Below are 11,679 nucleotides of genomic sequence, written 5' to 3'. Positions count from 1 at the left end.
TATCGGGCGAGATAGCTGCTGGCCGAGCCAGGGTCCTTCTGTATGGGACTATCGGGCGAGATAGCTGCTGGCCGAGCCAGGGTCCTTCTGTATGGGACTATCGGGCGAGATAGCTGCTGGCCGAGCCAGGGTCCTTCTGTATGGCACTATTGGGTGAGATAGCTGCTGGCCGAGCCAGGGTCCTTCTGTATGGGACTATCGGGCGAGATAGCTGCTGGCCGAGCCAGGGTCCTTCTGTATGGCACTATTGGGTGAGATAGCTGCTGGCCGAGCCAGGGTCCTTCTGTATGGGACTATTGGGCGAGATAGCTGCTGGCCGAGCCAGGGTCCTTCTGTATGGGACTATTGGGTGAGATAGCTGCCGGCTGAGCTAGGGCTCCTCTTTATTGGACAGTCAGGCAAGATAGCTGCCAGCAAATCCAGGGCTCCTCTATATGGGACTATTAGGCGAGATAGCTGTAGGTTGAGCCAGGGCTCCTCCTTATGAGACAGGAAAGATAGCTGACGGATGAGCCAGGGCTCTTCTGTATGGGACAGTCAGGCGAAATAGCTGCCGGAAGAGCAATTTTTCAGCAGACATCCTTCTTGAGTGTATGGGGGCTTTAATCTCATAGACACACCCGAATGAATACGATAGTACTCGATGGCTGGTGGTCAGTGTGTGCAATCATGAAGGGTTAACCAGACTCCCACCAGCGGTGACCAACATCTGGCAGTGATCAGGCCGCTCTCTACTCCCAGCCCTAATCCCTTCAGTGGGGAAGGATCCTAAAACAGATCTTGGTGTTTTACAGCGACGTGTACATTAAAGGTTTCGGATTTCAGAGAAAAGTAACGCAGTTTTTTTTTATCCTGGGTTTCTGGGAATGAGAGGGGTGGAGAAGAGGAAGCTGGGAAGTGGCCTTCAGAAAAAATTAGGGCAGACATGCGGTGGAGGAGACAGGATGCTCAGTAAGTTTCTGGGGCCTGTAACTACTAAATTAGTGGTGGGATTATACGGATGAATACAGTAGTGATGGGCCGGGGGCCGAAAGGGCACAAACTTCTAAAATCACAGCAGTCTCTGATGTCGCCCAGCACGTCCCGGGATGATTACTGTAAATGGTCAGCGGAGAAAACCTTCTTATATTTCTTCCAGGTCTAATGCCGTTATCCATGATAATATGTGAATAGGGCGGAAAATAATCTGTTGTTTTAGAGGTGGATAATTGTCACATTATACATGTAAGTAATGTTTTAAAATTTATTGATCCATCCATAACCCACCCACCTATCTATCTATTATCTATCATTCTATCTACGGTATCTGTCCCTCTATCTATCCATAACCCACCTATCTATCTATCTATCGATCTATCATCCATCAATTTATTTTCTTACCACTAAACCACCACTATGACTTATTACATGACATGATATGTTCCTAAGGGTAGGGTCACAAGACCATGTTGTCTCCATCCAAGAAAAAAGGTCAGATTATTCTGACTTTGATCAGACTTTGATCAGACTGACATCAGCTTTTATCGGAGGTGGAAAGAAAAAAAGTTTCTCCACCCTCTCCATTTTGTTAGTCCATGAAAATTGTACTGCACTTGGATGTCATCCGAGTGCAGCCCGATGTTATTCACAGACCCATAGACTTGCATTGCCAAGTTTGATCCAATAAAAAAAATAAAATAACAAGAAATGAGAAATACGTATGGACCTCAAATTGGTAACAATAAAAACTACAACTCGTGCTGAAAAAAACAACAAGCCCCCTGATTGAAAAATAAAAAGTTATAGCCCTTGCAAGGTGATAAGGAAAAGTAAAAAAAATGAAGAGAGGTCTAGGGGACTCTGACTCTGGCTAAACCTGGACCGGCCCTAATTGAGGGGAGGGGTGTCCTTACACTCTCCGATTGATGTCCAATTGGTGCTGACAAGTATTGGGACACATCCCTATGACAAGAGAAATGGTTACACCCATTTATTCATAAATTTCAAGTAGGAATAACAGAGGAACGACATAGAGTTATGAGTAAAGATTCTCTAGAATTGTTATTTAACCCCCTGGCGCATATGGACTTAGCCGTACATCTGATCCGGGCTTCGCAAGTGTGGAGGGGGCTCAGAAGCTGAGCTCTCTCCATATGCAATAGATACTGGCTGTGTTACATAGTACTATGGGGGCATCACACTGTGTGTGGGGGAATGTACTGTGGGGACATCACACTGTGTGTGGGAGAATGTACTATGGGTGCATCACACTGTGTGTGGGAATGTATTGTGGGGGCATCACACTGTGTGTGGGAGAATGTACTATGGGTGCATCACACTGTGTGTGGGGGAATGTACTGTGGGGGCATCATACTGTGTGTGGGGGAATGTACTGTGGGGGCATCATACTGTGTGTGTGGGAATGTATTGTGGGGGCATCACACTGTGTGTGGGGGAATGTACTGTGGGGGCATCATACTGTGTGTGGGGGAATGTATTGTAGGGCCATCATACTGTGTGTGGGGGAATGTACTGTGGGGGCATCATACTGTGTGTGGGGGAATGTATTGTGGGGCATCATACTTTGTGTGGGGGAATGTACTGTGGGGGCATCATACTGTGTGTGGGGGAATGTACTGTGGGGGCATCATACTGTGTGTGGGGGGAATGTACTGTGGGGGCATCATACTGTGTGTGCGGGAATGTACTGTGAGGACATCATACTATGTGTGGTGAATGTATTGTGGGGACATCATACTATGTGTCGTGAATGTACTGTGGGGGCATCATACTGTGTGTGGGGGAATGTATTGTAGGGCCATCATACTGTGTGTGGGGGAATGTACTGTGAGGACATCATACTGTGTGTGGGGGAATGTACTGTGGGGGCATCATACTGTGTGTGGGGGAATGTATTGTAGGGCCATCATACTGTGTGTGGGGGAATGTACTGTGGGGGCATCATACTGTGTGTGGGGGAATTTACTGTGGGAGCATCATACTGTGTGTGGGGGAATGTACTGTGGGGGCATCATACTGTGTGCGGGGGAATGTACTGTGGGGGCATCATACTGTGTGCAGGGGAATGTACTGTGGGGGCATCACACTGTGTGTGGGGGAATGTACTGTGGGGACATCATACTGTGTGTGGGGGAATGTACTGTGGGGACATCATACTGTGTGTGGGGGAATGTATTGTGGGGGCATCATACTGTGTGTGGAGGAATGTATTGTGGGGCCATCATACTGTGTGTGGGGGAATGTACTATGGGGCATCATACTGTGTGTGGGAGAATGTACTATGGGGCATCATACTGTGTGTGGGAGAATGTACTATGGGGCATCATACTGTGTGTGGGGGGAATGTATTGTGGGGACATCATACTGTGTGTGGGGGAATGTACTGTGGGGGCATCATACTGTGTGTGGGGGAATGTACTGTGGGGGCATCATACTGTGTGTGGGGGAATGTATTGTAGGGCCATCATACTGTGTGTGGGGGAATGTACTGTGGGAGCATCATACTGTGTGCGGGGGAATGTACTGTGGGGACATGATACTGTGTGTGGGGGAATGTACTGTGGGAGCATCATACTGTGTGTGGGGGAATGTACTGTGGGAGCATCATACTGTGTGCGGGGGAATGTACTGTGGGGACATTATACTGTGTGTGGGGGAATGTACTGTGGGGACATTATACTGTGTGTGGGGGAATGTACTGTGAGGACATCATACTGTGTGTGGGGGAATGTACTGTGGGGGCATCATACTGTGTGTGGGGGAATGTACTGTGGGGGCATCATACTGTGTGTGGGGGAATGTATTGTAGGGCCATCATACTGTGTGTGGGGGAATGTACTGTGGGGGCATCATACTGTGTGTGGGGGAATGTACTGTGGGGGCATCATACTGTGTGTGGGGGAATGTATTGTAGGGCCATCATACTGTGTGTGGGGGAATGTACTGTGGGGGCATCATACTGTGTGTGGGGGAATGTACTGTGGGAGCATCATACTGTGTGTGGGGGAATGTACTGTGGGGGCATCATACTGTGTGCGGGGGAATGTACTGTGGGGGCATCATACTGTGTGCGGGGGAATGTACTGTGGGGGCATCACACTGTGTGTGGGGGAATGTACTGTGGGGACATCATACTGTGTGTGGGGGAATGTATTGTGGGGGCATCATACTGTGTGTGGAGGAATGTATTGTGGGGCCATCATACTGTGTGTGGGGGAATGTACTATGGGGCATCATACTGTGTGTGGGTGAATGTACTATGGGGCATCATACTGTGTGTGGGAGAATGTACTATGGGGCATCATACTGTGTGTGGGGGGAATGTATTGTGGGGACATCATACTGTGTGTAGGGGAATGTACTGTGGGGGCATCATACTGTGTGTGGGGGAATGTACTGTGGGGGCATAAGACTGTGTGTGGGGGAATGTATTGTAGGGCCATCATACTGTGTGTGGGGGAATGTACTGTGGGAGCATCATACTGTGTGCGGGGGAATGTACTGTGGGGACATTATACTGTGTGTGGGGGAATGTACTGTGGGAGCATCATACTGTGTGCGGGGGAATGTACTGTGGGGACATCATACTGTGTGTGGGGGAATGTACTGTGGTAGCATCATACTGTGTGCGGGGGAATGTACTGTGGGGGCATCACACTGTGTGTGGGGGGGAATGTACTGTGGGGACATCATACTGTGTGTGGGGGAATGTATTGTGGGGGCATCATACTGTGTGTGGAGGAATGTATTGTGGGGCCATCATACTGTGTGTGGGGGAATGTACTGTGGGAGCATCACACTGTGTGTGGGGGAATGTACTGTGGGGGCATCATACTGTGTGTGGGGGAATGTACTGAGGAGACATCATACTGTGTGTGGGGGAATGTATTGTGGAGACATCATACTGTGTGTGTGGGGGAATGTATTGCAGGGGCATCATACTGTGTGTGGGGGAATGTACTGTGGAGACATCATACTGTGTGCGGGGGAATGTACTGTGGGGGCATCATACTGTGTGTGGGGGAATGTACTGTGGGGGCATCACACTGTGTGTGGGGGGAATGTACTATGGGTGCATCACACTGTGTGTGGGGGAATGTACTATGGGTGCATCACACTGTGTGTGGGGGAATGTACTGTGGGGGCATCACACTGTGTGTGGGGGGAATGTACTATGGGTGCATCACACTGTGTGTGGGGGAATGTACTGTGGGGGCATCATACTGTGTGTGGGGGAATGTACTGTGGGGGCATCACACTGTGTGTGGGGGGAATGTACTATGGGTGCATCACACTGTGTGTGGGGGAATGTACTGTGGGGGCATCATACTGTGTGTGGGGGAATGTACTGTGGGAGCATCATACTGTGTGCGGGGGAATGTACTGTGGGAGCATCATACTGTGTGCAGGGGAATGTACTGTGGGGACATTATACTGTGTGTGGGGGAATGTACTGTGGGAGCATCATACTGTGTGCGGGGGAATGTACTGTGGGGACATCATACTGTGTGTGGGGGAATGTACTGTGGTAGCATCATACTGTGTGCGGGGGAATGTACTGTGGGGGCATCATACTGTGTGTGGGGGAATGTACTGTGGGGGCATCACACTGTGTGTGGGGGGAATGTACTATGGGTGCATCACACTGTGTGTGGGGGAATGTACTGTGGGGGCATCATACTGTGTGTGGGGGAATGTACTGTGGGAGCATCATACTGTGTGCGGGGGAATGTACTGTGGGAGCATCATACTGTGTGCGGGGGAATGTACTGTGGGGACATTATACTGTGTGTGGGGGAATGTACTGTGGGAGCATCATACTGTGTGCGGGGGAATGTACTGTGGGGACATCATACTGTGTGTGGGGGAATGTACTGTGGGAGCATCATACTGTATGCGGGGGAATGTACTGTGGGGCCATCATACTGTGTGTGGGGGAATGTACTGTGGGGACATTATACTGTGTGTGGGGGAATGTACTGTGGGAGCATCACACTGTGTGCGGGGGAATGTACTGTGGGGACATCATACTGTGTGTGGGGGAATGTACTGTGGGAGCATCATACTGTGTGCGGGGGAATGTACTGTGGGGGCATCATACTGTGTGTGGGGGAATGTATTGTGGGAGCATCATACTGTGTGCGGGGGAATGTACTGTGGGGAAATCATACTGTGTGTGGGGGAATGTACTGTGGGAGCATCATACTGTGTGCGGGGGAATGTACTGTGGGAGCATCACACTGTGTGTGGGGGAATGTACTGTGGGGGCATCATACTGTGTGTGGGGGAATGTACTGTGGGAGCATCATACTGTGTGCGGGGGAATGTACTGTGGGGACCTTATACTGTGTGTGGGGGAATGTACTGTGGGAGCATCATACTGTGTGCGGGGGAATGTACTGTGGGGACATCATACTGTGTGTGGGGGAATGTACTGTGGGAGCATCATACTGTGTGCGGGGGAATGTACTGTGGGGACATCATACTGTGTGTGTGGGGGAATGTACTGTGGGGATATCATACTGTGTGTGTGGGGGAATGTACTGTGGGGACATCATACTGTGTGTGTGGGTGAATGTACTATGGGGCATCATACTGTGTGTGTGGGAATGTACTATGGGGCATCATACTGTGTGTGGGGGGGAATGTACTATGGGGCATCATACTGTGTGTGGGAGAATGTACTATGGGGCATCATACTGTGTGTGGGGGGAATGTACTGTGGGGAATCATACTGTGTGTGGGGGAATGTACTCTGGGGCATCATACTGTGTGTGGGGGAATGTACTGTGAGGACATCATACTGTGTGTGGGGGAATGTACTCTGGGGCATCATACTGTGTGTGTGGGAATGTACCGTAGGGCATCATACTGTGTGTGGGGGAATGTACTCTGGGGCATCATACTGTGTGTGTGGGAATGTACCGTAGGGCATCATACTGTGTGTGTGGGAATGTACCGTAGGGCATCATACTGTGTGCTGTCTATGAATTACAGCAGTAGCCAAAGGTAAACTCTGATTACTGCTGTTAACCATTAAAATTTCGAACTTCTCGTTCCTCGCAGCCAATAAACTTTTCTACTAGCTGTGTTACATTGTACTATGGCTGCATCATACTGTGTGTGAAGGAATGTACTGTGGGGCATCATACTGTGTGTGGGGGAATGTACTGTGGGGCATCATACTGTGTGTGGAGGAATGTACTATGGGGCATCATACTGTGTGTGGGGGAATGTACTGTGGGGGCATCATACTGTGTGTGTGGGGGAATGTACTGTGGGGACATCATACTGTGTGTGTGGGTGAATGTACTATGGGGCATCATACTGTGTGTGTGGGAATGTACTATGGGGCATCATACTGTGTGTGGGGGGAATGTACTATGGGGCATCATACTGTGTGTGGGAGAATGTACTATGGGGCATCATACTGTGTGTGGGGGGGAATGTAATGTGGGGAATCATACTGTGTGTGGGGGAATGTACTATGGGGCATCATACTGTGTGTGGGGGAATGTACCGTAGGGCATCATACTGTGTGTGGGGGAATGTACTCTGGGGCATCATACTGTGTGTGTGGGAATGTACCGTAGGGCATCATACTGTGTGCTGTCTATGAATTGCAGCAGTAGCCAAAGCTAAACTCTGATTACTGCTGTTAACCATTAAAATTTCGAACTTCTCGTTCCTCGCAGCCAATAAACTTTTCTACTAGCTGTGTTACATTGTACTATGGCTGCATCATACTGTGTGTGAAGGAATGTACTGTGGGGGCATCATACTGTGTGTGGGGGGAATGTACTGTGGGGTATTATGCTGTGTGGGGGAATGTACTGTGGGGGCATCATACTGCGTGTGGGGGGAATGTACTGTGGGGTATTATGCTGTGTGGGGGGAATGTACTGTGGGGCATCATACTGTGTGTGGGGGAATGTACTGTGGGGCATCATACTGTGTGTGGGGGAATGTACTGTGGGGGCATCATACTGCGTGTGGGGGGAATGTACTGTGGGGTATTATGCTGTGTGGGGGAATGTACTGTGGGGGCATCATACTGCGTGTGGGGGGAATGCACTGTGGGGTATTATGCTGTGTGGGGGGAATGTACTGTGGGGCATCATACTGTGTGTGGGGAAATGTACTGTGGGGCATCATACTGTGTGTGGAGGAATGTACTGTGGGGACATCATACTGTGTGCGGAGGAATGTACTGTGGGGACATCATACTGTGTGTGGGGGAATGTACTGTGGGGACATCATACTGTGTGTGGAGGAATGTACTATGGGGGTATCATACTGTATGGGGGGGAATGAACTGTGGGGGCATCATACTGTGTGTGTGAGAATGTACTGTGGGGGCATCATACTCTGTATGGGGTATTGTAGTATGGAGCATCATACTGTGTGCGGGGGAATGTACTGTGGGGACATTATACTGTGTGTGGGGGAATGTACTGTGGGAGCATCATACTGTGTGCGGGGGAATGTACTGTGGGGACATCATACTGTGTGTGGGGGAATGTACTGTGGTAGCATCATACTGTGTGCGGGGGAATGTACTGTGGGGGCATCACACTGTGTGTGGGGGGAATGTACTGTGGGGACATCATACTGTGTGTGGGGGAATGTATTGTGGGGGCATCATACTGTGTGTGGAGGAATGTATTGTGGGGCCATCATACTGTGTGTGGGGGAATGTACTGTGGGAGCATCACACTGTGTGTGGGGGAATGTACTGTGGGGGCATCATACTGTGTGTGGGGGAATGTACTGTGGAGACATCATACTGTGTGTGGGGGAATGTATTGTGGAGACATCATACTGTGTGTGTGGGGGAATGTATTGCAGGGGCATCATACTGTGTGTGGGGGAATGTACTGTGGAGACATCATACTGTGTGCGGGGGAATGTACTGTGGGGGCATCATACTGTGTGTGGGGGAATGTACTGTGGGTGCATCACACTGTGTGTGGGGAAATGTACTATGGGTGCATCACACTGTGTGTGGGGGAATGTACTGTGGGGGCATCACACTGTGTGTGGGGGGAATGTACTATGGGTGCATCACACTGTGTGTGGGGGAATGTACTGTGGGGGCATCATACTGTGTGTGGGGGAATGTACTGTGGGGGCATCACACTGTGTGTGGGGGGAATGTACTATGGGTGCATCACACTGTGTGTGGGGGAATGTACTGTGGGGGCATCATACTGTGTGTGGGGGAATGTACTGTGGGAGCATCATACTGTGTGCGGGGGAATGTACTGTGGGAGCATCATACTGTGTGCGGGGGAATGTACTGTGGGGACATTATACTGTGTGTGGGGGAATGTACTGTGGGAGCATCATACTGTGTGCGGGGGAATGTACTGTGGGGACATCATACTGTGTGTGGGGGAATGTACTGTGGTAGCATCATACTGTGTGCGGGGGAATGTACTGTGGGGGCATCATACTGTGTGTGGGGGAATGTACTGTGGGAGCATCATACTGTGTGCGGGGGAATGTACTGTGGGGGCATCATACTGTGTGTGGGGGAATGTATTGTGGGAGCATCATACTGTGTGCGGGGGAATGTACTGTGGGGAAATCATACTGTGTGTGGGGGAATGTACTGTGGGAGCATCATACTGTGTGCGGGGGAATGTACTGTGGGAGCATCACACTGTGTGTGGGGGAATGTACTGTGGGGGCATCATACTGTGTGTGGGGGAATGTACTGTGGGAGCATCATACTGTGTGCGGGGGAATGTACTGTGGGGAACTTATACTGTGTGTGGGGGAACGTACTGTGGGAGCATCATACTGTGTGCGGGGGAATGTACTGTGGGGACATCATACTGTGTGTGGGGGAATGTACTGTGGGAGCATCATACTGTGTGCGGGGGAATGTACTGTGGGGACATCATACTGTGTGTGTGGGGGAATGTACTGTGGGGATATCATACTGTGTGTGTGGGGGAATGTACTGTGGGGACATCATACTGTGTGTGTGGGTGAATGTACTATGGGGCATCATACTGTGTGTGTGGGAATGTACTATGGGGCATCATACTGTGTGTGGGGGGGAATGTACTATGGGGCATCATACTGTGTGTGGGAGAATGTACTATGGGGCATCATACTGTGTGTGGGGGGAATGTACTGTGGGGAATCATACTGTGTGTGGGGGAATGTACTCTGGGGCATCATACTGTGTGTGGGGGAATGTACTGTGAGGACATCATACTGTGTGTGGGGGAATGTACTCTGGGGCATCATACTGTGTGTGTGGGAATGTACCGTAGGGCATCATACTGTGTGTGGGGGAATGTACTCTGGGGCATCATACTGTGTGTGTGGGAATGTACCGTAGGGCATCATACTGTGTGTGTGGGAATGTACCGTAGGGCATCATACTGTGTGCTGTCTATGAATTACAGCAGTAGCCAAAGCTAAACTCTGATTACTGCTGTTAACCATTAAAATTTCGAACTTCTCGTTCCTCGCAGCCAATAAACTTTTCTACTAGCTGTGTTACATTGTACTATGGCTGCATCATACTGTGTGTGAAGGAATGTACTGTGGGGCATCATACTGTGTGTGGGGGAATGTACTGTGGGGCATCATACTGTGTGTGGAGGAATGTACTATGGGGCATCATACTGTGTGTGGGGGAATGTACTGTGGGGGCATCATACTGTGTGTGTGGGGGAATGTACTGTGGGGACATCATACTGTGTGTGTGGGTGAATGTACTATGGGGCATCATACTGTGTGTGTGGGAATGTACTATGGGGCATCATACTGTGTGTGGGGGGAATGTACTATGGGGCATCATACTGTGTGTGGGAGAATGTACTATGGGGCATCATACTGTGTGTGGGGGGGAATGTACTGTGGGGAATCATACTGTGTGTGGGGGAATGTACTATGGGGCATCATACTGTGTGTGGGGGAATGTACCGTAGGGCATCATACTGTGTGTGGGGGAATGTACTCTGGGGCATCATACTGTGTGTGTGGGAATGTACCGTAGGGCATCATACTGTGTGCTGTCTATGAATTGCAGCAGTAGCCAAAGCTAAACTCTGATTACTGCTGTTAACCATTAAAATTTCGAACTTCTCGTTCCTCGCAGCCAATAAACTTTTCTACTAGCTGTGTTACATTGTACTATGGCTGCATCATACTGTGTGTGAAGGAATGTACTGTGGGGGCATCATACTGTGTGTGGGGGGAATGTACTGTGGGGTATTATGCTGTGTGGGGGAATGTACTGTGGGGGCATCATACTGCGTGTGGGGGGAATGTACTGTGGGGTATTATGCTGTGTGGGGGAAATGTACTGTGGGGCATCATACTGTGTGTGGGGGAATGTACTGTGGGGCATCATACTGTGTGTGGGGGAATGTACTGTGGGGCATCATACTGCGTGTGGGGGGAATGTACTGTGGGGTATTATGCTGTGTGGGGGAATGTACTGTGGGGGCATCATACTGCGTGTGGGGGGAATGTACTGTGGGGTATTATGCTGTGTGGGGGGAATGTACTGTGGGGCATCATACTGTGTGTGGGGAAATGTACTGTGGGGCATCATACTGTGTGTGGAGGAATGTACTGTGGGGACATCATACTGTGTGCGGAGGAATGTACTGTGGGGACATCATACTGTGTGTGGGGGAATGTACTGTGGGGACA

The 11,679-nt window shown here is 50.1% G+C and overlaps 1 protein-coding gene across 1 annotated transcript in view; it reads left to right on the top strand.

The window, feature by feature from the left end:
• The first annotated feature begins 828 nt into the window (after positions 1-828).
• The window catches only part of LOC141162269 (uncharacterized), a 48,295-nt gene continuing 37,444 nt past the window's right edge, over positions 829-11,679 (top strand). Inside the window, exons 1-2 of the mRNA XM_073648202.1 lie at positions 829-951; positions 1,139-1,224. The gene's annotated coding sequence lies outside the window, so the exon portion shown is untranslated. The remainder of the gene's footprint in view (positions 952-1,138; positions 1,225-11,679) is intronic.

The sequence above is a fragment of the Phyllobates terribilis genome, unplaced genomic scaffold, assembly GCF_046119375.1.
Source record: "Phyllobates terribilis strain yellow unplaced genomic scaffold, ASM4611937v1 Scaffold_9__5_contigs__length_417890890, whole genome shotgun sequence".
Taxonomy (NCBI): Eukaryota; Metazoa; Chordata; class Amphibia; order Anura; family Dendrobatidae; genus Phyllobates; species Phyllobates terribilis.
Note: the sequence above shows the minus strand (reverse complement) of the source record. Positions and strands in the feature narration are given on the sequence as shown.